This window comes from Onychostoma macrolepis, chromosome 21 (assembly GCF_012432095.1).
Source record: "Onychostoma macrolepis isolate SWU-2019 chromosome 21, ASM1243209v1, whole genome shotgun sequence".
In the NCBI taxonomy this organism is placed as follows: Eukaryota; Metazoa; Chordata; class Actinopteri; order Cypriniformes; family Cyprinidae; genus Onychostoma; species Onychostoma macrolepis.
Window position 1 is genome coordinate 23,027,629 of NC_081175.1, and position 23,631 is coordinate 23,051,259.

At 33.8% G+C, this 23,631-nt stretch overlaps 1 protein-coding gene across 2 annotated transcripts in view; it reads left to right on the plus strand.

Moving 5' to 3' along the window:
• The window catches only part of arhgap24 (Rho GTPase activating protein 24), a 123,529-nt gene that overhangs the window by 52,560 nt on the left and 47,338 nt on the right, over positions 1 to 23,631 (plus strand). The window lies entirely within an intron of this gene.

Below are 23,631 nucleotides of genomic sequence, written 5' to 3' on the forward strand. Positions count from 1 at the left end.
GTGAGTCATAAATTAGCATTTTTGAACAATGGGTTGAATAAACGGTTGCCTGAAGAAGTCACTTATCGCCATCTGCTGGTATAACGATATAACTGGCTGAAAAGGTGTTATTTTGTACCATTGTAGTACCATGGCTTTTGCAGAGATACTCACTAAATCACATAGGCCTACACATTCAGCTCATGGATTAATTTTTGACCGATACAGCAATGCTTATCAACTTAAATGACGTTATCTGTATATCACGTCAAAATGTTCATTTCGAAGTTTCCGGAGTCTAGTAGGCCTATTTGGATTCCTTTCCAATTTCACAGGTCTGTTGCTTTGGATTTCAGACCATGAGTGAAAATAGAGTAACTCATGAAGGCGAAATTGGATTTTAATTAAAACCTTTTTTCTTGAAGGTTTTATTATGTGTGGTTCAAATTTGCTCCATCTGTTGCTGCAGTCCAACAGCTCGCAATATATTTCTCTATCACGCAGACAAATCTACTGTCATAATAATGTGAATAATTACTTTGCTGGCCCAGCGAACACCAGAATGAAATATCAGACCTGGTTTCGCTGTGCACGGTGATTGTACCACAGCATGACAAATTTCAAGCAGATTTTTCTGGAAAAGCAAATTAAAACAAACACTAAACTGACGTTGTTTCATAACTCCAAACCAGGCAGAAAATGGCTCCTGCCTCATAATCTTTCATCATCTCTGCATCTGGACCACTGTTTACTCACTGATCCTTTATTTATCAACTTCTAATTTATTTAAAACTCATTGACGTCCAATGAATCTTGATAATAATGGGGAAGATAACAGTTTGTGCAACCACAAAAAAACTTGCAAGATGAAGCGGGTTAAAGAGCATTTCTTCTTCTCTTTCTGCAGGAAGAGCTGTGGAGTATTTGAAGCTGAAGTGCAAATAATCCCTCTGAGTTTGTATCTGTGGTTTTGTGTGTTTATCATGAAGGTCATCAACGAGAGAGGGTTTATTTTACAGACATGAGTGGGAGTCCGTGAGAGTTCAAGGGGCAGAAAGCTGCAGATGGGGAAGTGAATCTGTGTGGTTTCAGAGAACACCTGCAGAATCATCAACTGAGACTGAGAAAAATACCACGTGTTGATTGATTTGTTTTGTTTCTTCTTTTCTGTCTTTCCATTGCTATTTTGTTGTATTTCGCCTGTTTGTTTCTTTCATTTGTTCAGTCCTCTATTGACTCATTTGATAGTTCCTCTGTTCTTTCAATAGTTCTTTCAGTCTTTCCTTCTATTTTTTTCTTTCTTTCTTTCATTTGTTCATTCAGTTTTTCATTTGCTTGTTCATATTTGTAGTTTGTACGCTTGTTTGTTATTTCTTTCCTGCTCTTTTTCCTTTCTCTCAGTTTACTTTCTGTCCATCTTTATTTCTTGTTCACTTGTTCATTTGTTTGTTTGCTTGTTTGTTGAGCACTCAGTTGACTCATTTGATTGTTCGTTCAGTTGTTATTTCCTTCTTTCATTCTCTCTTTTCATTCTTTCTTTGTCTATTTTTTTTTCTTACACTCTTTTGTTCTTTCTCTAATTTGTATTCTCTTTTTTGTTTTCTCTCTCACTTTTCCCTCTCCTCTCTCTTTTTCCTTTTTCTTTCTTTCACATTTTTTGTTTTGTTTGTTTTTTTTGTCATACCTTCCTTTGGTCTTCTTTCCCCAGGTGAAAAACAAGTACACTTCCATAATGTACTTAAAGTGCTCTATTTTCACGCACTAATTTTGTACTTAATATACTAAAAATGATCCTTTAGTACTTCTTAAGGTCAACTTAAGATCATCTAAGTGTACTCAACTGTGCTATTTTGAGACACCATGAATATGAACTAAAATGCACTTTTAACATACTATCTTTGCATCTAAAAAATGTATTTAGCTACCACTTGTAGTACACTGGAGTGTACTAGTGTATGAAAGATGGGTTCAAGTGTACTACAAGTGGTAACTAAATACATTTTTTAAATACAAAGTATGTTAAAAGTGCATTTGGTGTCTCAAAATAGCACAGTTGAGTACACTAGTAGATGATCTTAAGTTGACCTTAAGAAGTACTAAAGGATCATTTTTAGTATATTAAGTACAAAATTAGTGTGTGAAAATAGAGCACTTTAAGTACATTATGGAAGTGTACTTGGTTTTCACCTGTTCATTCAGTTCAGTTTGTTCATTCAGTTGTTACTTTTTTAATTCATTCTGTTTCTTTCTATCTTTCCTTCTTTCTGACCTACTTAAATGAGAGCGTAATGAAGTGATTGTTGAATCTCCTGCGGCGAACTGTTTTTCTCACCTTGAGATTGACTTAATTACAGCTCAACACAACTCCCTCACATGCATTGGCAGGACCAGTTTGGTTTAAAACATGGAGGATGTGAGATTTACGAGAGCTGTAATCTCATTCTGAAGATGAATGTCAAAGCCAGGGTCCAAAAGCTACTGCAACCACAGGACTCTGGGTCAGTGCTGTGCAGCCATAGTGGAAACAAAGAGGAAGTTAATGCCATTGCAGATTTATTTTATTATTTACCTCTTCCAACAAAGAAAAAAAAGACCAAACAGTTAAAATAGTTAAAATATCATATAACACTTTATAATAATAAAGAATAAAATGCTTAACAGATGAATATTTGATTCATATTTCAGTTCAACTATTTTTGAGATTTGTTACTATTATTATGATTAATGAATGTTATTTCCAAAACATTACTTTGACGTTCCTCTGTTTTTCCACAAGTAGTCTGATTCTCTTCAGGTCTCGGCTGACATGAACCCGTGTAGAATTACAGCAGCAGTTAATCAGTGTTTTAATTGGACAGCTCTCATCAGGGGGTCCGAGGGTGACTAAGAGGAATCCAGGAGCTTTTGTCTGAAGGTCGTGTCTACTCTGCTGTGCTGTTTATTTACGCTCTCGCTGCTGTCTGTATGTCTTCACAGTGGAGAACGAGTCGTGTCCTCTCGTTTACCGCCAACTGTTCAGACGTTATTCTTTGACTTGATCGCTGGTAATTTGCATGCCAATTTATTTTACATTTAGCTTCTACTCCCTGCCAGGACAGTCCTAATGTAGCGAGAATCACAAACAGGCCCAGTTAGACTAATGTATGCGATTTCAGTTGCCAACATTGGTTCAAATCCAAGTACAACATTTTACTAGCTATTTTAGTTGAATACTTTAACTTCTACTAGACAATAAGTACTTGCATTTGCTGTGTGTACTTAGTTGTGCTATTCCTCCTAGAAAGAAAAAACAATGCATAAACCAGCCTAACCTGTTTGGTGGTTTGGTTTTAGAGGGTTTTGGGCACCTTTTCAGCTGGACAGGTAGAAAAAAACAGTTTTAACAAGCTAAGACTTTCCTGTTTAAGCTTTTTTTTGTTCCACAAATATTGAAACCTTTTTTTTCTTTTTAAATACAAAAACTTATCCTTTAGCAGAGGTGTAAAGAGTACCTGAAAACCATACTTGAGTAAAAGTACAGATACCTTACAGTGAAAATTACTCCAATACAAGTTACAAGTCACCAATTCCAAAACAACTTAAGTAAAAGTCTTAGAGTATCTGATTTTAAGTATTTTACTTATACTAAATATATAGGCTCAAAGATGCACTTGTCAAAGAGACATGCCAGTGAAAAACTGTAATGTTGTGGAGAAGCTGGGGAAAACAGGCAGAGGCAATATGCAGGTATTTCATGGAAAAACTAGAACAAACAATAAACCAAAACAAAAGGGAACAAAGAACAGAATGACGGGCAAACAGACAACCATTACATTCAACAACTCATAAAGAACTAAAGAAACACTAAGGCTATATATATATATATATATACACACAGGAGGCTAACAAGCTTAACAAGATAAGATACAAATGGACTACAAACACCACGGGAGACAGGAAGTGACATAAAAGTCCAAGACAAGGCATAGAGAACATGTAACAAAAACAAGAAAGAGCTGATTTGTGAGGAGAGCAATCACGGTTTATTTTCTAAAACCAAAATAAAACTGAACACCTCGAAATTGCAAATAAATAAATAAATAAAGAAAAATAAAGAAAATAAAAATTTAAAAGTCAAAAGTCTTTGCACTGGATGTGCTGGTTTCAGCCACATTGCCAGCTTCAGTCATGTCCTTATATTTAAAACATCTGTGATTCACAACTACTTGCTGAGGATCTCGCATTCATGTAAAGTAGCCTTGTTGACAAGTTTGGGTGTGTAAGGGCAAAACGCACAAGATATAGTACTTTCAGTGCCCTGTAGTTGGCGATATCACATATTTTGTAGCAGAAATAAACTGCTGCAGAAAAGCTAGGTACCATGCAAAATGTAATGTGTAACTGCAACAGAGTACAGATACACATTCAAAAATGCAGTGAAAAGTTGTTAATATCTTTGATACTCAGCAGAGGTCGGTAGTAACAAGTTACATTTACTTCGTTACATTTACTTTTGTAATTTTTGGGGTAACTAGTACTTTGAGTATATTTAAAGATGGGTACTTTTACTCTTACTCAAGTAGGCTACATTTTTAGTGAAAAAACGATACTTTTACTATGCTACTGTGGGTGACGCTCCTCTCGTTACTTTACCTTAATGCAATTCAAGTTAAAAATGCTTTGGATCTACTGTCAATTGAAAGCAAATCTGCAAAGGCTATTGTTTGCTAGCTATGAAGATCTTTATTAGATGAACACCGCGTCTGCTGTCTATGGTTCCACAGGTATAGATAGGCTACATTCGATTACAGTACACGATGCCACTATGACATTACCAGTTTGTTGTATATGTACCTTATACATTAAATACAATGTATAATTTATACATTAAATAAGCTCTCACAGAGTATGAAATGAACACCCGCCAAACCCACGTTAGCTCTGCGCAGCGGCGCGTAACCTGTTCCAGGAGGAATGCCTATTTTCAAAATGTACATATGTTTACATTTTGCAAAACAGACAGAAGAAGATCCGTCAATGTGCATTTGTTTCGTTATGTTCAGATGTTCGGTAGCGGTCATCATGTGAGGAGTTTTCACTCTTCTCTGTGTCAGAGGTTATATATAGGCTACATATATACATATAATACATAATTAATATACTTTAAAATATAATTTAATTCAGTGATGCAAATCAGAATTTTCATCAGCTGTTACTCCAGTTTTCAGAATCATATGATCCTTCAGAAATCATTCTAATATATTGATTTATTACCAGTGTTGGAAACAGTTTTGCTGCTTAATATTTTTTGGAACCTGTGACATTTTGTTCAGGATTCTTTGATGAATAGAAAGCTAAAAAATCTGAAGGATTATCTGACACTGAAGACTGGCGTAAAGGCTGATGAAAATTCTGTTTTGCATCACTGAAATAAATTACATAAAAAACATTATAATAACATTATATATATATATATATATATATACACACACACACACACACACAAACACACATTACATAAATGTTATCTATATATCTAAATAAAAATAGACTATAGATATACAGTTAATGCTCTATCCTGTTGGAAATATGCCCTACACCAAATCCAACCCTAAACCTACCCGATAGTGTTAACAAATGCAAAACTGATATAAAAACGTATTAGCTGATGCAACTGTGCCATTTGAACTTCCTTCTATGCAGATTTTAACTGTTTTGTCAAACCGTAGTTACACGGGATTCGAACCGGAGATTCTCGTCTCCTAAGTCCGTCTCCGTACTCCATGAGCTACCGAACAAACTTATCGTCTATGAAAACCCATAAATATGAAGCTGGATGTGTGCGATGGTAATGTTCAAAAGCATCAGTTTTCAAATCTCCCAGCATATTAATATTGTTTTGAAGTCATAGCATGATATTCCTCAAGTAATTGTGTGAAAATTACACTTTATTAATCGCAACTCTGTAAATTTGTGTGAAAGTGTTCATTTATTTTGGAAACTGCAGTGATATGTACTTATTGGTACGTATTTCATGTCACGCTAAAAAGTGCACCCAGGTACGTAAATGCCATGAGACCAGGTAGCAAAAATCCATAGAAAATGGATAAAGTCCACAAAAATAGATTTTGCACACATCTTTCAACTCTAAAACAAAATGCAATGCGAAATTCAAAATATGAGTAAAACAACCGTGAGAAATTAGTACAGAATATTTCTTCATATTAACAGAACACATTATACAGACTTTTCTTAGAATTTATTAATGTAAGCTAAACAATAATTATAAATTTTTAATACATATATATATATATATTAAACTTTTCAGCTTCAAACCTTCGTATTTACAAAAACATGAACACTTTTCTTTTGTAAAATATATTTATTTTGACTCTCTAGTTTCAATAGCTTTAATTTTACATTTTACATTGACATCAAGTTAATATCAACATAAATGTTGACTCAGTGCATTAGGGGCTTATTATATATGATATGGTGTTTTTTCAACTCACAACGTGTTCATTCTTAACTCGTCATGCCTCTTAGGTGTAACTTAAGTCTTTGGCGTGGGCAGGTGAGAGAAAGAGGGAGTGATACATGTATGTCTGCTGTGTTATCATTATCTAATGTCACTCAGACCCCTCCTTGCATATCTTGCATGCTTTATGAAATGTGATACTCATAGGCTAGTCACCTCAGGCTGTACATATATAATCATAGACAAGGTGAAAGGTCACCCAGCATACCTAGGAAGCAGGACATAGCTGACATTTCTGTCATTTTTGTGATAATAGAGAATGTTTGGGTAGAGGTACAGAAAAATAGGAATAATTAATTAATGTATTTAGTTTTTTTGGCAATTAAAATAAATATTTTCATTCATAAAGGAATGGAAGTTATTTCAAATATTTACCAACATAATACACATATACTGTATACTTATATATGTTATTCATAAGTTAAGCATTTGTCAATACTGACCAACATAATACAGCATATAGTTATACATCACTATTTGAGAAGGTAAAGGTTTTAATTTGAACAAAGAAAGAAAAAGAAAAAAGTAATAACCAACTTATTTGAATCTTAAGAAATTCTTCCCAATTATTTACCCTTTCTTTAAAAAGGCCTATTTTCTGTCTGTTCAAATACTTGTCATTCTCTTTATAATATAAAAATATGTGAAATATGCTGGCAATGCAGTCATAATCCATTACAATCAGCTTTAAAAAGATATACTTTTCCATTCAAAATCTGTTTAATCAGAGACTTTTTAATAATGCAAGGTTTTTGCTACAGATTTAACATTCAGTTTGAAACCTCCTTGAACCTTTGCATTGGACCCTTTCTAAAAAATCATTAAATAAAGAAGAAAAAGTCATATTTATATGGCTAAAAGCACACGTACAATATTTAAATGATTTTTCGGAGGATGTGTGCCATGTTTCCTTTGTGCATCTTTCACATTGTACAGGCCGCATGTGGTGAGGTTTTCACTTTCCTTTCATGGGGCAGGAAGAGCATGTAGTTACGGCTCAGGGTCACTGCCTTTGACCTCCAATTGTAACATCACCATGGCAACAGCAGATGACATGCAGCTCAATTAACCTTCCGCAGTTGCTGTTAACACAGTGTATAACACTTGATTTTGAGTGTTATACTTCTTGTTAATAAAATGATAATTATTTTATTTTATTTTTTATTTGATGTTTATTTTATTACCATATTGATAGGCTTCTTGATCATAAAATTTTTAGACACTCTTTAAATGCCCTCTGATCCAGCATGGCCAAAACAGTGGGTTAATTTTCCATCTGTTCTGACACTGTAAAAACCAAGTGTGAAATTCATATTTCACAGATGGCGTCTGGAGACACAATCAGAGCCACATCTAGCGTGTTCTATAGCCAAGAATCTGATTCTGCTGTCACATATTTTCAGCAGTGAGCTTATAATATACAGACTGGATCCAAAAATTAACTTATGGCACCACTTTATGCCAATGGCTGGTGAATTGAGAACTTTTACAGAACATAAATATTTTTTAGGGGTTAAGAACTGACGGCTTTCCACCGACTTTGCCATTTTGAATTTCTTTTTTTTTTTTAAACTTGCTTACTAAAAAGTTGATATTTTTCTAACACAAGGCTACTGCATGGCTTCCAAAGCTTTAGAATAATGCACACAACTACGGTTTTCATTGTGCTGTTGTGTTAACTCTGAATTTGTATGTTTTCAAAGTTCAATTTTTCATAGATTGTAATAGCAAGAAAAGAAAGCACTGAAAAGAAATTCACCTTTTGTGTTTCCCTAAAGGAAAAAACAAGTCACACAGGTTTGGAATGACATGAAAGTGAATAAATACTGGCAGAATTGTTATTTTTGAGTGAACTACTAGACATGGTACAGATCCCATTGTGTTTTTCAGTATGCAAGGCAGTTACATCCTGCATGACACATTTTACATGGAAAAATGGTTTCAAGATTAGAAAGTCGAATGAAAGGACGTGCCTCAAATGTGTTTATGTAACAACTTGTGCCTTGATAGGAAATAAAACCATGGAACTATTTCCATGTGCAGGCGAAAGACAGGTTTGCTTGTTCGCATTAAACACACACATGCAAATTTATCTTCATTCTAAAAGGCACTCTAACAAAGCCGCTCACTTCCATATAGAAATGTTATTAGCATTATGTATTCAAAACATATGAGGCTTTTCACTGCTACAGTTTATTGGGGAACTTTCAATGTGAGTCTCTAGTAGTCCGTTCAAATGTTCAAAACAGATTTGTTGTGGAAACAACTGAACAATCCATTTAAATGATTCAGTCAAGTACTATGCCGAAACGATAAAGATGATATTTCATTCTTGTTATTTTCAATGGCTTTGTTTGATGAGAAAAAGATGACCTTCTGGATATTTCACAGTTGTCCCAGAGAATGTTTCTGGAGTGCGGGATGGTCTTTGGTCACATTATTGTCCGTTCCAAACAGATGGAAAGTAGAAGAACTGCAATGAAGGACCCCAAAGAGACTCAGAATGAACATCAGACAAACAAATTCCAGAAAGCTAAATCTGTCCTGCAAGAAGAGAAAGAGCAAGAACTGCGAAATGGAAGAAGACGGAACAAAGATGTCTATTGTCCTGACTGTGCAGACTGGCCCAAGTCCAGGTTTGTGCGGCCCGCTAAAGATGGCGTGGAGGAGCTCACTCAGGGCGTGAAACAAGCTGACCTTTACTCCTGTCTCCTCTGAATAGAGCTACATGCTACTGGGCTCCAGACTTAAAATGACTCGGGAACCATTGGTTCCTAAAATTAAACATGTAGGAGCCTTTAAATGACTTTAAATGACAAGTTACTGAACTTTCCAAAACGTTTTACTTCCAATTTGATGCAGTCATTGTAGAGATCCTGGTTGCGTTTGTGGCATATAAATGTAAGAATAAGAATTTCCAAGAATATTTTAGTATACAATAAGTATTGTATTTTTATTGTGTGAGTGCGATCTATCTATCTATCTATCTATCTATCTATCTATCTATCTATCTATCTATCTATCTATCTATCTATCTATCTATCTATCTATCTATCTGTGGTTGATTATGGTTCCAACGTCTATACTAAATTACATTTCCTTTAAAATTTATTCAGCATTAGCTACAGTTGGGCCTCACTATGCAATACAACAACAAATAACATTTTGTTAAGTATTTGACTGCTTATTACAGAAAACTCTTTTGTGAATAAATATGTTTTACTCAAATTCATTGTAATTTATTATTTATTCATAAATTATTAATAAATGTGATATTTATTTGATTTGATTGATTGATACAGTATATGTGGACTATTCTAATCAGGCCATCATAATCATTTCCTGGGAATGTTACTTTTATTTATGCAAATAAAGCTCCTGCTTGTTTGCTAAACTTCTCAATAATAGATCAAATATGTCTGATAACATAAATATTATATTTTTCTCTTCTTGAGCTTGAATTCCTCCCATTATTTTTTTTCTGCAAATGATACTGTATTCTGGTTCTGGTTCTCAGCAGATGATACGGGGTCATACAGGTTTTGTTGGTCAGATTGACTCTACGTGGGTTGAAGTTTGTGGAGAGGTCATGTAGGTTGAACATGTGGTGTGACTGTTTTTTAGACTTTTACCAGTGAGACATACAGCGCAGCAAAGGGTTTCTGGGAAGTGCATCATATGATCCTCCTGTTTTGTAAATATAGCAGGTGACATGTGATGTTATAATCTGGTGGTTAAAGACCTGTGCTGGTACTGAAAGGTAGATGTAATGAAAATTCTGTCATTACTTACTCAAAAATAAATAAATAAATTAAAAGCTTCTGAGAATAATACCACAGTTTAATGCATAAAATTAAGCTCTTCCATCCAACACAAAAGCCTGAAGTTGTTATTGGAGCCGACAGAGGAAGGTATAAATGAGATTCCCTCCAGCGTGTTCTGAAAGGCTTGTTTGAGTAGTTGTTCTGCCGCCGGAGAGCATCCTATTCATATGGATGGCATCATTATCTGCCTCTCCAGATGGAGCGAGAGCACCATGACGTAGATGTTTGGTTTTGTATGTGGGCCTCATGCTGAAACATGTGCAGAGGATGTGGAATCAGATTCGTGCATGTGGTTTCCCCTCTAGGCAAACATTCTTTTTTCTGTCGGGATATTTGGGGGTGTATGTACACACGCAAAAGGGCATTAAATCAGTTAGACGCTTATAAATCAACACTGAAATAGATTTTAATTATAAGTTGGTTTTAACACTGATTGGATGGAAAGCATTTCATTTTAATTTTGAGTTAAATCCAACACACTTTCATGGCAGTTTGTAACGTTTTTACTGTGAATTGATTGTGAGCTTGTATGAATTTGTTTGATCCAATTTGTAAGTTCTCATAAAATATGTTTACGCCCCATTGAGGGTTATGTTTAAAAAGTGGGGGGATGAATTGGGGAAGGGAATTAATTTGTTTGTTTGTTGTCTTTTAACTCACTAACAAAAGACATTTATGGGGAAGCGGGAATTTATTTATTTATGCTTGATATCTGTAATTATTTTTTAAATGATTGCTATATTATTATTATTATTATTATTATTATATTGTTTATATTAAGTTCAGTGTTATTTTAAAATGCATGGTAAACAGCATTTATTTATTTATTAGCATACTATATATTTTTTATATTTATTTGTTTGTTTGTTTGTTTGTTGTCTTTTAACTCACTAACAAAATACATTTATGGGGACGCGGGAATTTATTTATTTATTTATGCTTGATATCTGTAATTATTTTTTAAATGATTGCTATATTATTATTATTATTATATTGTTTATATTAAGTTCAGTGTTATTTTAAAATGCATGGTAAACAGTATTTATTTATTTATTAGCATACTATATATTTTTTATATTTGTTTGTTCAAGTATAATATGTTAAATTTATAGTGGTGCATCTATATCATAATCCATTTATTTATTTAATGCAGTTAACTGAAATAACTTGATGCTTATTGGTTGTTCTCAGCATTCTGCTGTCAAATATTTTTGCGTAATAAAACTAACTGACCATTGCCCCTGGCAACTGTTTTGCTACAGGCCAAATTTGTGTTTCTCATGTTGTGAAGTTATGAGGCACATCAAAGGACTAAGGTCATGAAAGGTTAATAAGCCAGAGCTGTAGAAAAAAGTTTAGCAGTGAGAAGTTCCACTGAGCGAAGAGAGACAGTGTTTTCTATCTCTCATGTCTAATAAGCTCTTGCAGATCTTTTGAACAGTGGGAGTTGGTGAATAATGAAAAGTTTTCAGTTTATTTTAAAACCTGCTGCTGTTTGAAACAATCCAGGGTTTTTTTTTTTTTAAATTTTCACAAAACTTCCTGAACTCCCACTTACAGTTTCTCACAACTCTCTGCATGCCATAAAACTACATCTGACAGCTGCATTATCATTTAGTCTGTCCTAGAATATTTTTAGACCTTTTTATTTTCTGATTTGATGTCTGTTGACTTCAGAAAGATGACTCTGATGCCCCCAAGTGGCCGTTTAGCCACTTACAGCAATAATGTCTGGATGATATATCACTGCAGATATTATGCTGGCTTTTAAATATTCATTGAGCCGTTATTGTGCTTGTCATACACTCATTTCCATTCAATTCCATCTAGTTCTTTTGTCAGATCAATAATTATGCTTATACATGATGAGAATAAAATGAACTGTGGGAAAATGAGCTCTAATGGCCTGAAGGAATCAATACGGCTATGATCTTTATGACTCACTATACATCACATGTATTCTGAAAGAATCTGAATTGTGGTTTTGTTTGTCATCCACTGTAATTACTTTATTCGTCCTAACAGGATGCGTTATGTCGTTTGAAAACTTTACAGCAGGTCCCAGGAATGATTACAGTGTAATTGACAGAGACTTTCGTTGGACAAATTTTATAGTTTATTATTTCTCTGAGAGCCAATGCAATAAAATCTCCAAATATGATTAGATTTTTGACAGGATTCCCAGGGCGCCTGATGAATGAATAGCAATTTTACAGTACCACAGTGCCATTATTTTCTTCGGTTGTATTTATGTTACTTGGCGTGTTGGATTGGTGAACACTGTCGGACAACTCTTGTTAATTTTTAAATGAAGGATGATGACAAAATGGCTATTTTCTAATGATTAGTTTGGCTGGATTAGATGGTAGTTGGTTATTAAATCCCATGGAATGAATATCAATCGTATTAGGGGGTATTCTAGATATCTTATGTTTGCTCTAAAAATGGTTTTAACAAGTGTTTCTTTTCAAATAAACTTGTCTTATGTTGTTTTAATGACATTTAATCATTTAATAACATTTTCAAGCATGGTTGGCTCAGCAGTATCCAAACAAAGGTGATTTAAAGACTTTAAAGGAACAATTCACCCAAAATGCTCACCACTGGATCCTCTGCAGCGAATGGGTGCCGTCAGAATGAGAGTCCAAACATCATCACAATAATCCATAAGTAATCCACACAACTCCAGTCCATTGATTAACACCTTGTGAAATGAAAAGCTACATGTTTGCAAGAAAAAAATGCATCATTAAGCTGTTTTTATCAGCTGTTTGGACTATCATTCTGATGGCATCCATTCACTGAAGAGGATCCATTGGTGAACAAGTGATTTAATGCAATTTTTTTACCAAATCTGTTCCAATAAACAAACAAATCGATCTACATCTTGGATGGCCTGAGGATGAGTGCATTTTCAGCAAATTTTCATTTTTGGATAATTTTTGGAATAACATTCCTGATTGGCCCCCTATCGTCATCCCTGCCAATATTTGTGTTTTTGAGTGTGTATGTTTAAGCGATGTGCATTAAATGATTTGTCAGACTGAATTTAGACTGTCCAATGACATGTATCAGATTCTGTACATTTTTACAGGCATAGCACTGTGTGTTAATTAACCTAGCAGTACAGGAAACCATGGCAACTGCACAAGTCAGTCCAAAACCCAGTCTACGGAACCCTGCCGCCTTCATCCTTATTTGCACCTCAGTCATTTTATGTTAAAAAAAATAGCTGTATGTTGCAGCCTACAGTATATTGAGTGTTCAATCACTGAGTGAATTGCACCTCGTTTTTCATTCTCCACCCAAAAGGTCAGAAAAAAAACCGACCCTAACTCCAGAAAATGAGACACATCCATCATTATAATATCCGAGTTCTATCAACTTAAAAACTGATGTTGTAAGTTTGTCCTCATACATAGTTAAGTTACAAAGTTTTCTCAGTCTGATCAGATAGAAGATAGAAATGAAAGTACAAACCTAATAATCTGCCTAAAATTGAAAATGGCTTGACTAGTGGATTAACTAATATAGCATGGCTTGACTAATGACTATGCAGCAGGACTAGCAACTGGAAAGACTAATGTTTTAGTATATTTAGATTTATTCTGTAGCTCTTTTTTAAGCTTTTTATTATTTGTTATGCTATGTTTGTTTAGGTTAGGTTTGTTGTGTTTTGTTTAGGTTTGTGTTCTATTATTTTGTTTTAGCATTGTTTGTTTAGGTTTGTTTTGTTTTAAGTTTGTGTTCTATCTTTTTATCTTTTTTTTTTTAGAATTTTTGTTTAGGTTTTTTGTGTTTTGTTTCATTTTGTATTGTTCTATCTTTTTTTAGAATATTTGTTTAGGTTTGTTGTGTTTAGTTAATTTTTTTTGTTGTTCTGTTGTTTTATTTTAGCATGTTTGTTTAGGTTTGTTGTGTTTTGTTTAAGTTTGTGTTGTTCTATCTTTTTTTTTTTTTTGAAATTTTTTGTTTAGTTTTGTTGTGTTTAGGTTTGTGTTGTTCTGTTGTTTTGTTTTAGCATGTTTGTTTAGGTCTGTTGTGTTTTGTTTAGGTTTGTGTTGTTCTATTGTTTTGTTTTAGTATGTTTGTTTGGGTTTGTTATGTTGTTTGTTTTCCATTCTGTTTTACTCTGTAGAGAAAACTAATTTAATTTTGTATATTTTCCAATACAGAAGGAAATCTAATTTTAGGGAGAGAAATTATGTGTGATTATTTAGCAGTGCTGCGTTTATCTGTCGCTAATAAAATGGGAGTTAATTATCATTCCAGTGACAGTGATGTCAGAAGCACCCCAGAGACAGTGACCTCACTGAAGATACGACCTTCCCATATCTAGCGAGTAATTAGAGACATTTCATAGCTGTGGGTTTTTCAAGAGAAAACTGATGACTCTCCACATTAGCCTGTCAAACCCGACTGCCTTCACTGTATGAGGTCTGAAAGCAGGACTTCAAATTACACCTCTGTTGAGATATAATGCTCTGGAACACAAAATAAAAGGCCTTTTGCTATCATTGTACAGTGTTACAAGATGTTTGACCTTCACAGTAAATACAGCACCGCTATATACCTTGTGCTTGTGTGTGCAAATGATATACCTGGTTTTATCGTGGAGCTAAAAGCTCAGTGTTTTATTTAATCTCACAGAAGCAGCGTACAAAATGAATCACTGTGCACTTTGTGCTTCGATTTCTTTCACTCTGCTCCTGAACCCCTCTAGCTCTGGGCAATTTGCTCAATCGAACAGTTATAAATTACGTTTAGCACAGAATACGTATCAGTTCGCTCTCATGCACTGCTGCTGCTAGTGTTAGAAGTTTTCCTGTAATGCAGTTGTTTACCATTTACTATTGTTAGTGAAAGAACACCACTGTTGTCCAATCAGATCAGCTTTTCTTTAATGTCGTGTTCTTGACCATTTTGTTTGTCCTGTCTAATTTGATGGGTTCCCCCTGTTCTTCTAGCTTTATTTATGGGCTCTTCATGTCAGCATGGTTCATATTTATCTGCGCTTCTGTCTAATATAAATAGAGCTGAGATAGCTGAAATGAGCTATAGCCTGGCATGTTAGTATGAACTGAGGCAGTAAGTAGATTGTGTCCAAATATATCGTTCATCCTGTGAATTATATTTGCATTTCATTAGAGGAGATATTCAAGCAAAAATTTGATTTTTTGTCATCATTTACTCACTCTGTTTTTTTTGTTTTTTGTTTTTTTGTTTTTCCATGAAGCAAAACATTTTTAAACAAATTATACATGTCCATGCAATGAAATTAAATAGGAACTGGAGCTGCCAAGCTTGAAAAAACTAGTATATGGCTTCAGAAGACTTAGTGCACAAGTCATGTGCACCACTTTTATGGTGCTTGCATCTTTTTTTCAGTTTGAAAGCCTTTGGACAACATGAAGGTTTGTAAATAATAGAAAAACTTCCATTTTTGGGTGAACTACACTGTAAAAAATGATTGTTCAAAGTTGTAAATAAGATTATTAGAGTACATTTTACTTCAAAATTTCATGTTTAATTCAGTGGATTACTTCATGTTTCTTTGTATTTGTGCAATTTACTAACACTTTTTGAGTACACCATTTATTTATTTTTTTCACTTAAGTCTTTTTAAAACATTCCAATTCTCCCGAAATGTAATGGAGAAGATATCTGCCTAATTAAATTAAATAGCCTTAGGTGCATGAAGCTCTCTCTCTCTCTGCTTGTTTCCGCAGGGCCGCATCTAACAAAGCAATATTTCTCATAAAGATGGATTTTCAGTTCTATCTCTCTTGGTTTTCTCCGGCAACTTTATTTATTGCAATCCATCTTCAGCAGCAATATCTCACTGTGGTATGATTTGTTGGAGGAGATGCTTATAAAATTCATCCTTTTCACTCTATACACTGAATCTGCTTTGATAAAGTAATTGAACACCACAGTCTATCATCTTTATGTCTCTTTCAGCCTCTCCATATAAATCTGTCAGGTGGCATAAAGGACATTGTGTTTGAAAATATCCCATTAGTAACATCATCCAACTTAAAACACTGCTTTTCTACTATGTGAATGAGTATGCCAAAAAAAAAAGTTGGTGTAGGATTTACCATAAAATAATTTTTACTCAAAAAATGCTTGTAAATTTCACAAATAATTACAAAGAGAGCAAATAAACATTGTGAAATTTTGCCGGAAAAAGACTAAAATAGTAATATAACGTTTCAATAATCTTTGTTTAAAACTTTAATAAAAAGTTGATCACAAAAAAAAAAAAATTTTTTTACAGTGTATTCCAGTCCGAATGTATTTGATAAAGCAGGTTTTATGTTTTCAGAAGTCTATTCAGATCCTTATGCATTGAAGCTCAAACTTCCATGGATTTGCGCAAATTAAGGAACTGATTAGAAGAAAAGCGGTTTTGGGCCCAGCTGTGAGGGCCGACGTCTATGTGTGTGTATGTTTTTATTTCTCTGAGGTCTCCTGCTGTTTTCATTCTTGCGTTCAGTCTGTTTTCCTCCGTCCTCTGAAGTGTGTGATTGATGGCGGTCATTCATTGAGTCATGTTGTCACACGCCGTGTTTTCCTCGTCCCCTCATCTCTCACGCCGTAGCCTGGGGGACCGAAAGAAGAGTTTGTACTTGATTTGTTTCATCGTTCACTTCATTCAAGTTTGATTAATCCCTTGTCTGTCTTGGTCTTTCATAAGCTTCTGGTCTCGTGTGGGAGCTGTCATGGCTCCAGGAACTGATATTTCTTAAGTCAGAATTGTCTGCGGGGGTGTAGATAGCACAATCTCGGACCTGATTGAGACCAGTATAGCTCAGGGACAAATTGAGGGATTCATATCACAGCTAGACTCTTTCTCAGTACACTCTGTGTGGGTATCAGAGACCTGTTTGCTTATTCTTATTACATTTTTTTGGAAAATTACTGATATGCTTTCAGGTTGAGAAATTTTGAATATTTTTTTTTTTTTTTTTGGAACATCCAAAGAAGATACTATAAAAATACTATATTTGAAAAGAAAATATTATTGCATATTGTCAGCACAACTGTTTCTGGTTTGGAGTTGTGAAAGTCTAATTTATTCTAGTGAATCAGTTCATTCTGCGGTATATGGTTCTTTCTCTAATAGCATTTGGAAGTATGATTAATTTTAGTGAATCAAATGGTCCTCTCTCTCATATGTAGCATTCAAATGTCTGGTATATTCAAGAGAATTGTTTTTGGGGGTGGAGGGTGGGGGGGGGGATTCTTGTAAATTAACACATTTAATTAAAAAGATTAAATAGAATATTTAGTTAATCATTGTCTTTGAGTCATGTAAATTATGCAGTATCCTAGTTTTTATAATTGTGCTAAATTTATCTGTAAATTATCTTTTTATTGTTTATTCAAATGAATGTGACTTATATATAATATATAATGTGACTTATATATAATATACTTATATATTATAACTATTGTTATAATTAGCAGTCATATATTTAGAAATTGATTGTAGTCAACTATAAACAGATAAATAATTTAGGTACTTTATATGTAACATTGGAAAGATTCATTCTATTGAATCAGTTTGTCACAAACAGTTATTTTGCTCATATGAGCATTGGAAATTCTGATTCATTATAATAGTTTGATTCATTTGAATAAAAAAAAAAAAATTAATTAAGCTGGCTCTTATTTATAAGTACCTTGAAAATGCCAACTTGATTTCATGAGAGAGCCTATTTTACAAGTTGCTGATTTTGTATGAATTCGTACCATTTGATTAGTGAGAAATTTATGATTTTTAGGGATTTTTAACACTTAAACGGACCATACAAAAATGTGCAAATGAGATTATCCAAACTCATACAAATTTACCATCAGATTCCTAAACTGCAAAACAGTTAAATAATTAAAAGTGAGATAAAAAATGCAGAGAAATTTTCTTGAATTTCATTGTTGCAAACGCTTTTATTATTCAGCTCAGAATTTAGGTCAGGGAAGCTGGTCTGGGGTGAGCTGAACCTATCAGGCAGGTTCTCCTGTTCTCTGGAGTTTTATCCTGAGCTGAGAGGAAACTCAAATGCTTTCTGTCATCACGAGCTCTCACACGCCATAAATACCCTCTGATGTGTATTTAAGTTCACCGGACTCGTCTTGGCAGAGGAAGTGGCGATATGAGCTTTATTTTTCCTCACATCTATATGTCAGCCATTCTTACTGAGTGTTTTATGATTTCCAGATGTCAGAATCGGCAGGTCTTGAGGAATATTGTCTTTATGTCCTATTTTGAAAGCAATATCATTTGAATGCTTCAGAATGAGGCTTCTTTTGAGTGTGAAAATTTGCTTTGCTATGGATACACACAATATTCTCTAGAGATGACAGGAATGTTTTTAATAACAGTTCTCACAAAGGCAATGTCATCAACCAATTACAATTATGTACTAATGAATATTTATGAACATATACAGTCATGGTCAAAAGTATTGGCACCCTTGGTAAATATGATCAAAGAAGGCTCTGAAAATAAATCTGCATTATTAATCCTTTTGATCTTTTATTTTATAAAATCACAAAAATCTAACCTTTCATTGAACTAAAACCATTGAAAATGGGGGAAAATCTCATTATGAAATTAATGTTTTTCTCAAATACACGTTGGACACAATTATTGGTACCCCTAGAAATTCTTATGAGTAAAATATCTCTGAAGTCTATTCCCATTCATATTTACAATTTTGAGCACTCCAGGGTGATTATGAACATGAAATTATCCAGCCATGGCTTCCTATTTTACAGAAACATAAATAGGAGGGAAAACAAAGTCCAAATTCCCTTAATCATCCATCACAATGAGAAAAACCAAAGAATATATTTCTGATGTGCAGCAAAAGATAAGTGAGCTTCACAAATTAGTGAAGTGGCTTTAAGAAAAGAGCTAGAGCAGTGAATAATTAAGAAGTTCCAATCAACAGAAAATGTTACGAAACTGCCTGGAAGAGGACGTGTGTCTATATCGTCCTAATGCACGGTGAGAAGGAGAGTTTGAGTGGCTAAAGACTCTCCAAGGACCACAGCTGGAGAATTGCAGAAAATTGTTGAGTCTCGGGGTCAGAAAACCTTTAAAAAAAAAAGTCAAACAACTCCTACATCACCACATGTTGTTTGGGAGGGTTTCAAGAAAAATTCTCCTAGCTCATCCAAAAACAAACTCCAGCATATTCAGTTATCAGACACGACTGGAACTTCTGAACACAGGGATAAAATGTACCCCATGTGTACAATAAAAAAAACTGCTGTTTTTTTGATGTTGTGGGCCTATATTTCTGCTGGAGGTCCTGGACATCTTGTTTGGATACATGGCATCATGGATTCTATCAAATACCAACAGATAAAAATCAATAAGTGACTGACTCTGTTAGAAATCTTATAATGGGCCACGTTTAGATCTTCCAACCGTACAATAATCCAAACACAAACCTCAAAAACAACACAAAAATGGGTCACTGAGCACAAAACCAAGCTTCTGCTGGCCATTCCAGTCCTCTGACCTGAACTCTATAGAAAATGAGTGGATGAACTGAAGAGAAGAAGCACCAACATGGAGCTGGGAATCTAAAGGGTCTGGAGTGATTCTGGATGAAGGAATGGTCTCTGATCTCTTGTCAGGTGTTCTCTAACCTCATCAGGCATTATAGGAGAACATTTTGAGCTGTTAAACTGGCAAATGGAGGTTTCAAAAAGTATTGAATTGAAATTGGGTATCGTTAATTGTGGCCAATGTGTATTAGAGAAAAACATTTAATTCATAATGATATTTCCCCCCATTTAAAATTCTTATTCTCCAATGAAAGGTTAGATTTAAAAAAAAAGGATTAACATAATTTCCACAGCCTTCTTTGATCATATTTACCAAGGGTGCCAATACTTTTGGCCATGACTGTATCCTTCTAGATGTTTATGTTCTGATACAAATAATTAATACAGCAACATATATATTTGAATAAATTACCAAAAAACAGGGCTTTAATAGTTAAATTAGTGTCATAAAAGTTTGGAAATTGTCATATCGGTCTGCTGTAGTGTTATTTAAATATTATTAATATACTATAATATTTTTGTTAATATTTTGAATTAGGTTTTATTTTTGTTTTCTGTTTTCATTTTAGTATTTTTTTTGTCATTTATATTAGTTTTATTTTTTTTAAATACATGTCTATAGTTTTTATTAAGTTTTGGTTTATTTATTTTTTTTAAGAGAAGAAATTATCCAATAAACTAATATTATTGATATACTATAACATTTTTTGTTAATATTTTGAATTAGGTTTTATTTTTTCTGTTTACATTTTATTATTGTTTGTTGTTTACAGTGTTAATAGAATAAATTTTTATTTGAGTCTTTTTTGTAATTTTTATTAGTTTGGGTATTTTTAAATGCATCTCTATAGTTTTTTATTAAGCTTAGTTTATTTATTTAGCTATGAAGAAATTATCCTATAAACGGGTGAAGTTTTAGTTAAAATAATGTCATAAAAGTTCAGAAATTGTCACATTGGTCTACTGCAGTGTTAAGTTTGACATACTTTTTATATTTTTTTGTTAATAATTTGAATTAGAATTAATTTTTATATTTTCTGTTTTCATTCATTTAGTAATTTTGTTTGGGGGGGGGTTGCAATTTTTATTAGTTGTTTTTAAATGTCTATATCTTTATTACGTTTTAGTTTATTTATTCTGTCTCTTAGTTAAAGAGTTCTGTCTCTTATTTTATTTATTTTTTTTTAAGATATGTCTATAGGTTTTTTTTTTTAGATTAAGTTTTAGTTTTTAGTTTTAGTTATGTATAATTTATCCACTCAGCAAGCACGAAAGAGTTAGATTAAAGCATTTTAAAGCTAAAATCACAAACCATCTTGCTGAAACGTGGGGTTATAGAGGGAAACTGTGTGGTACTTGAGGCCTTTATCTAATTTGGCTAAAGTTGTGAGTGGGCTCTTCGTCAAAGGAAATGATTGATGCCACCCGAGATTGAAAACAGCAGCCGCAATAACATGAGGGAACAGCAGATATCCCAGAATGCTCCTGGTGTGGGATATGTCTTTTGTGCTCAGCATGATTGAAAAGACAGAGGAAAGGAAAATGACTTTGCCATTGTTCTGTCTCTCTCAAGGTCTAGTTATTTCTCTCTGGGCTTCATTCAAATCTTCAGCTCTATGAAGTAAAGCTACAGCCACAGACAGACCTGAGGCCATAAACACACAGTATAAGTAGGTCATTCTACTTTAAGATTCAATGTCTGTGCTGTTTCTCAATACATTATCAAAATAAATTAAAATGCTTATGCAAATTGGCCCTTTGTGAAACTCCACCCCCTTGGTTACTCTTGCGAAACCGCTTTATTATTGATCCTGCAGGATGAAATGTGTGTTTGTGTTTCTCAGTCCGAATTATGTTGTACATCTCTGGCGTTTGTCCACAGGCGGGGGGTTTTGGCATCGCATTCAGAGCTAAATGGGGTTGAGATGTCACTGCATGACACTGACGCTATGATTATATTTGAGAGATGTAGACCAGGCTCTCAGAAAGAGACTTAAGTTTAGTAGTTCTTAAGGTCTGTAATTGATGAGTGAATTACACTTTAGGTTAGAGGTCAAGAAGTCACTATATTTATGAAGAATGACTGTGTGTGTGTGTGTGTGTGTGTGTGTGTGTGTGTGTGAGCAGGCATACAGATGCCAGAGACAAAACGGGAAACACAGACACTTACATAACCTGGTAACGGAGAGGATGTTTGGCTGTCATAGCAAACTTCAAGCCCCTCTAAATATTCTTTCTGCCTCTCACAAACACACACCAGCACAGATCAGGTTAAGCATTTACATTACATTTATCTTCAACATCTATAGTTCATGTGTAAGTGAACACGGTGTTGACACTCTAGGGAACATTCTAGACCTGTTTTGCGCCTCTGACATATCCAGCATAGCAGATATAAGCGGAATACACACGATGGTTGCACACAGAGCAGTTTTCACAGTGTCAGCGACTTAAACTGTCACAGACTGTCATTGACTGCTGGGTCAGTGGATGCTAAAGCTATTTGGGTAAGGTTTACGTAAAGGAACAGTCTTTATAAATCACCCTCATGTCATTTCACAAACATATAACATCAGTAAAAAGCTTATTTGCATAGAATGAGTGAATGGGGACAGATGCGGAGCTCCAATAATGGCATTCATTCATTCATTCATTCATGTATTTATTTATTTTAAATATCTATCTATTTATTTTTCATTGATTGTTTTTGTTAATTATCATTAAATACATAAATATTTATTTAAATTAATTAGTGTTTATTTAAATATATTATTTATTATCTATTTATCATGTATTTATGTATGCATTTTAAATATTTATTTGCTATTTTTATTATTATTATTATTATTATATTTATAAATAAACATATTAAATATTTATTTATTTATAAATACATGATACATATTATTATATTATTTATGAATTTGGTTTTACATATATATGTGCTTGTATTATTAATCTAATAATAAATACATACATGTTAAATGTTTTTATTTTTATGCATGCATGCAAGTTGAATATTTAATTATTATTTTCTTGTTTTTTAACTATACATATTGAATATTTATTTGTTTATTATTTTTGTAAATATATTTATTATTTATTTTTTATTAATTATATATTTATTCATGAGCACATGGTAGATATTTATTTATTAATAAATATATAAATATTTGTTCATTTATTTCTAAATCATTATTCTCTAAAAATCCTCGTCTCTGCTCCCAAAAAAAAGAAAAAGACAAAAGGCATGTGAAGACACGTCACACCAAATAATAATGTCAAACAAAATGCATGACCTACTTTTATCATGCTTTTCTGTCATTTTTGGAGCGTTATTTTACTTTCCACTGAAAAAAAAAGCATCCACATAATTCCTTTCAGGCAGATTAAAGGAAAATTAGCGGATTCTAAAAGCTTTTCACAGATCAAAGTGCAACAGGAAAAAAGAACTAGAGGAATCAGTTTCCTCGCTGTAGCGACCGGTAGCAGCTCTATCTGTATTTATAGAGCATGGTGAGGGGCCGAGCTGTTTGGCCGAGTGCCCGTTCTTCGATCGTCAAATTTACAGGCCAGGCCGGGACCCCCAAGAGCCTTAGCGGTCATGATTTATGAGCCAAGCTCTCCTGCTCGCCTTCCGCTAGATCGTCACAGTGCATCACTGAACACCATCCGAGCCAAAGACACTGCGCTCGACACCGCGGGATCTACACACGCATGAGAACC